This window comes from Archocentrus centrarchus, chromosome 4 (assembly GCF_007364275.1).
Source record: "Archocentrus centrarchus isolate MPI-CPG fArcCen1 chromosome 4, fArcCen1, whole genome shotgun sequence".
NCBI lineage: Eukaryota > Metazoa > Chordata > Actinopteri > Cichliformes > Cichlidae > Archocentrus > Archocentrus centrarchus.
This window is the reverse complement of record NC_044349.1, coordinates 8,297,511-8,303,660: the sequence shown is the minus strand read 5'-3', so window position 1 is coordinate 8,303,660 and position 6,150 is coordinate 8,297,511.

The window sequence follows — 6,150 nt, the reverse complement described above, 5'->3', positions numbered from 1 at the left end:
CACTTCACCACTGCTCTAGAGTCTAGTAGTGGTGTGCTTTACATCACTGCATCCAACACATTGCATTGCTCTTGATGATGTAAGGCTTGGATGCATCTGCTTGGCCATGGAAACCAATTCCACAAAACTCTCTACACACTGTTCTTGAGCTAATCTGAAGGCCACATGAAGTTTGGAGGTCTGTAGCGATTGACTGCAGAAAGTTAGTGACCTCTGCACACTATGCACCTCAGCATCCGCTGGCCCCGCTCTGTCATTTTGCATGGCCTACCACTTCGTGACTGAGTTGCTGTCATTCCTAATCACTTCCACTTTGTTATACCACTAACAGCTGACTGTGGAATATTGAGGACATTTCACAGATGGACTTGCTGCACAGGTGGCATCCTATCATGGTGCCATGCTAGAATTCACTGATGTTTGTGGAAGCAGTCTGCAGGCCTAGGTGCTTGGTTTTATACACCTGTGGCCATGAAAATGATTGGGACACCTGAATTCAGTGATTTGGTTGGGTGAGTGGATACTTTTGGCAATATAGTGTATGTTGTGTTGTTGTTGATCAAAGGTGGTCTTTAAATAATCTGGCAATGACCAGGTGATCTTCTATTATATCCTGGTATGTAAACTGTTAGAATTAAAAGGTGGCATACTTTCCTTTTTACATGACTGAAGGTGAAAAAATGAAATTGCAGGTTAGTTTTTTGTGTGTTTTAATGCTTTTTTTATTCCTTAATTTCTGGGATTGTTAAAAGAATCAGTGTTTACAATATGAGAAGTCACATGGTACATCAAAAAGAACATATACTGCACGGTTTTACAAATATTGCTTTATAAATTATCACTTTATTTGTTTACACTACATTGTTTTCAACAATCATGCAAAGAATCAAATAACCTATCCAAAAAAATAAGTATTTTTGATAAATACAATTTCAGCAACACTACATTTATGCAAATATACAATCTATTGCCAAGGAAAATTCAGAAGCATTTAAATCTAAAAGTGCTTGTTAGGTTTGATCATCATCGCTTTGTGACGTGTAAGAAGCATAATTTTATTATGGCTTTGTAGTTGTGATTACTTTCTTTTTACAATTATCTTCCTAACGTGTGTGTAAGATGAAACCAGTAACAGTCATGTTATGGATGCTACAAAGTGGAGAAGACAAAAATATAACCCATATGATGGTATTTCTCTTTAGTCCAGTGTCTATTTAAGTGAACTTGTGAGTGTGTGTGTGTCACTAAGAGCCTGCTGAGGCGTCAGTGTTTCTGCACTTTGACTGGGAGTAGTTGCTTTGGTTGATGGCGTTTTTGGCTGCCACCCTTACGCAGTAGGTGGTCTGGGGCTTGAGATCAGTCTCTGTGTAAGAGTCACCTTCCGTGATCCGAACTCTCGCCGGCTCGCTGGCCTTCTCCTCTATCTGCTCCTCCTCAATGACAAGTGTGTACTCGATTGCACCCTTCACCGTCGTCCACTTCACATGCAAAGAAACTCCACTTCCTGTTAACGTCAGCACTTCTGGGGTTTCAAGATCTAATAGTGACAGAGCATTACACGTGAGTGACAGTTGATTGATTACAACACTATGTTGTGCTTTACACTAATACAACCACACTAACCCTGTTCTAAATTGGCATTGAATTGAGCAGCCTGCAGATTTCTTCTTCTGCGATTTCTCACTGGACCTGAGGAAGGTGAGAAAAATACTCATTAAAAAAAATGTCTCAAAGCTTGATTGTTAAATAGTACTATACAAAGTAATAAAGAATTACATTAAAAACACAAAGGAGTGTAGAAAATTTGAAATCTATTTTCCTAAGTGGTGTGCAGACCACTGCTCTATGTCTAACCTGTAATGTTTTGGCAGAGGTTACTCTCCCCTACGGCATTGCTAGCTGTCACTTTAGTGGCATTAGGATCAAAGTTGGTCAGGTTACAGAAGAGCTGAGTGGTGTTGCACAGCTTTACACGGCTTCCCCCCGATACGTTGTAGACGGTGTAACTCGTAGCGAACACTGAAGCATTCCAGGACAGGACAGCAGACTGCCTGTTGCCAGTGTATGTCACACTGTCAGGAGCACAGGGGGCTGGGAAGTAAATACGAAAAACACATTAACAGAAGGAAAGGGCAATGCTACAGCTAAAACTTGCATTTATTTAGCAATATTATGTATGTTTTTCAATGTTCGCTACAACTGGAAGAAAACCAAGTTGACATTGTGCTATATTTAAAACATGTCACTAAGAGCAGATAATTAAAATGTCTTAAATCTTTATTTAGACCCTTTAAATGCTAAAAACTGAGGCATTAAACACATAAACACTACCGCCAAAAACCACCCTGTTCTATTTAAAGTCTGAAAATGGGAATAGAAAGTTACCTGTAAGTGCAGTAATGGGACTAGATGGCTTGCCGATCCCAGCTGAGTTTTTGGAGCGCACTGTAATGTTAAAAACAGTGCTACAAGGGACTGGGAATTCAAAGTATGGCCTGGGTAGCCAGTAAGAAGAGACAACCATCAAGGCTTGTGGGTTTTTTTTAATCTGACCGCTGATTTCCGCCAAATACTCGACATCAGGACAGGTAACTCTTTCCCATGATATCATGGCCCAGTACATCTGGTCTATGCTCTGCATGCGGACTTTCACATGAGGCGGGGGGCACGGAACTGAAGAAGTAGGAAGAAGTATTTTATCAATGAAACCGCAAATTAAACATAAATGTAAATCTTGATATTTTTTTTCCAAAATTATTCTTACACACAAATGTTTTAATTACCTGCTCCGGCCTGCAGAGGTGAGCTGACCGAGCTGTTGCAGATTCCGTTTGAGGCTCTAACAGAGAAATTGTAAATGTTACCGCACTCCAGGCCTTTGAAGGTGCAGGAAGGATTGCTGCTGTTACAGTAGAGTGTAACTCCTTTCAGAGATTGTGCGTGGGTAAAATACTCCATAGCACCCGGACTGGTGTTCCATGACAGGAAAGCGGAGCTGTTTTGACAATCAATATCCACTGCGATATCAGAGGGCGCGCAGGGCACTGAGAGGAAGGAGAGAGGAGGGTTCCTGTTAGGGGAATGCAGCATGTAGCCAGCTCCCAGTTTCTAAATGCAGTTATCAAGCAGTCTTGAGGTAAAAACCAAAAAAAGGAGATCCTTTTCACTAATCAAAAGATGTGAAGGATTAAGTGCTACGTCCAATGAGACATCAGAAAATAACTGATCAGTTATGTGTACCTGTCTTGAAGGATGATCTGCTGGGATAGCTGGTGCAGTTCTCCCCTTTTGCAGTGATGCTTAAGTTGTACATCTGACCACAGTGAAGATAAGCCAAGGAACAGTTGTTCACTGAGGTGTTGCAGGTTGCAACGTGTCCATCTTGTCCTGTGGCTGTGAGCTCGTACGATGTGGCCACCAGGGAGTTTGTCCATGTCACTGCAGCCCCAGCATCCTTGCATGATGGCACTGCTGTCACATTGCCTGGGACACAAGGTGCTGAAGAAGACAGAATAATTAGGTTCATATCTCTGGGGCTACTGTAATTTATCATCTCTAAATTTCACTGAGCAATTCAGTGAATCAGATAAAATTTGGCAAGCTGAAATATACCTGTTTTAATCTTCTTTGGAGGGCTTCTGAGGCTGCTGCACTTATCAGAAGAAGTTGCTACTATGATACTGTAGTACCTGCCGCAGCGAACATTCTGGAGTAGACATGAAGTGGAGGTGCTATTACAGGCAACGATGGAGTTGTCGTCGCCCTCCGCAGTGACCACATAGAGCGGTGTTCCTGCAGTCAGCTCCCATTTAACTAGGATGGTGTCACTGTTGCATTCGGTCATTGCACTGATGGCTGTTAGAGCACATGGACCTACAGGAAAGAATTGACACCAATGAAATAAATGAATAAAAATTTGCTTTCCTTTAATCTTGCTTCCCTGAATGTTTCGTAGTAATCTTACAAACAAACGAAACGCCACACGCTTGACACACAAAGAGCATCTGGAGCTTAGAGATTCTTGTTGAATACCTGTCTCAAGCTCAAAGGTGGTGTTGTCAATACTGCTGCAGTACTTGTTGATAGCATTGATCTTAACGGTGTAAAGTGTCCCACATTTCAGATCCTGGACTTGACAAGGAGATGAGGTGGTAGTGCAGCTGGAGTTGTGACCATTGGCTGCTTGGGCCAGCACAAAGTAACTGGTTGCTCCCATTGAGTCATCCCATGTCACCCAGGCATTGTTTGATATGCAGTCCAGACGACCTTTAATGTTCGTTGGTCTACATGGAGCTATTGAAGGTGAAAGACAACATAATGAGCAAGTTGTTCCAAAGGGCATCCACGTTTAGTTAAGGTTACATGAAAAAAATATAGAAAGCATAACTAAATAAAAGGGAAATGAAAAGGATACAGAGTTTCGGATTTTACGGGAGACTCACAAAAAAAAAAATGATTAAAACATTTCTATTGACTGTCACACACACACACACACATGCTGATCATCTGCACCAGAATTCCCTAAAAACAGTGAGATCTGCAGCTTCTTATTTCAATTTGTTGATGCAGCTATACCCTGGGGGCTGCTTTTCCTGCTTCCCGCAGTTTGGAGCTCTTGGTATGAAGGAGTCTCTAAAGAAAAGTTGCGCAGAGCAGTTTGCTGGTCTTTGCAACTGATGGTGCAGCTGCAGTTTTGGGCTGCTAGAGAGGAGCAGCCACAGTCATGAGGAAAGATCAACACTGATGTGACTGTCATTCACTGCATCACTCACAGTTAGAACCTGTGGTCCTTTATAGGGTAATACACTAAAGAGCCTTAGTCGTTTTCATGTATTTAATGACTCTATGATGGGATTTGAGTAAGTGAGGTTGTTCGGGTTAATGCATTGGTCTTATAGTTGGGGTCCTATTTATGAATGTGCAGAGGGGGGGTTTGTGAGAACTATGTGAACCCAAACTTGAACAAAGTAATTTTAGCCTTTAGGAAGGGATTCCATTAAATCTCTTCCATCTACAAACACATGAATACAGTGTATCATGTCTTCAGTACATCAGTACCTGTACATTTTGTATTTATAACAAAAATTTACCTGAAGAAGTCTGTACCACAGCGCTTGGCTTGCTCTGGCAGCCATCTCTTATAGATAGCACAGTAATGTTGTAGCTCTGTCCACAGGGTAGATTGTTTATAGTGCAGCTATTGCCACTGGAGTTACAGAAGAGTCTGGCCCCAATGTTGCTCACTGCAGCCACACTGAAGTACTGGGCATCGGGGTTGGGGGACCAGGACACAACCATAGCACCTTCACCACATTTTGCATCAACAGCCACCTTCTGTGGTGGGCAGGGCGCTGAGGGGCAACAGAGACACAAGTTATTTTAGTATTTGTGAACTATCCGAAAGAGTTATTAAGACTGCAATCTGCACGTATATTGTAAAAAGTCACAAGCTGTTACAGTGAGTTCACATCTGGCCCCTCATTGTTTATGATACCTGTTCGCATGTAAGATTTTTCGCTCTCCATACTGGAACAGGACTCATCCTTGCCGAACACGCTTACATTGTAGGTTTGCCCACACTGCAGGTCACTCAGATCACAGAATGTCATAGTGCTGTTACACTTAGTCATGTATCTTCCATCTGCTGTAACACCCACTGCAAGATATGAGAGTGCCCCGCTGGCCCCTTCCCATGTCACCGCAGCAGCATTTGAGCGGCACTGTAGAGAAGCTTTGACGCTGGTTGGCTTACAGGGCACTGGGAAAGAGAAAGAGGAACCGTAACATTGTTGAGGTATCATTGATTAATAATACACATGAGAGGTGAGACAACTGACATGTCAACAACAATGCTCATAAAAAATGTTTTCAAACTTTTCATCATTCCTATCATCAGCTAAGTTCTAAACACATCTTAGAACAGAGCCGACACACACAGTAGTTCACATGTACCTGACTGCAGGTTGAGGTAGGTGCGGCTGTTATCACAGCGTCCATCCTGAGCTGTAACCGTCAAGTTGTAGAGCTGGCCACAATGCATGTTGGGTAGCTCACAACTCCTTTTAGTGGTGTTGCACCCTGTCTTGTGACCATCGGGTCCAAAAGCCTGCACCCTGTAGGTGGACACACCCTCCCCTTCTTCCCATGACA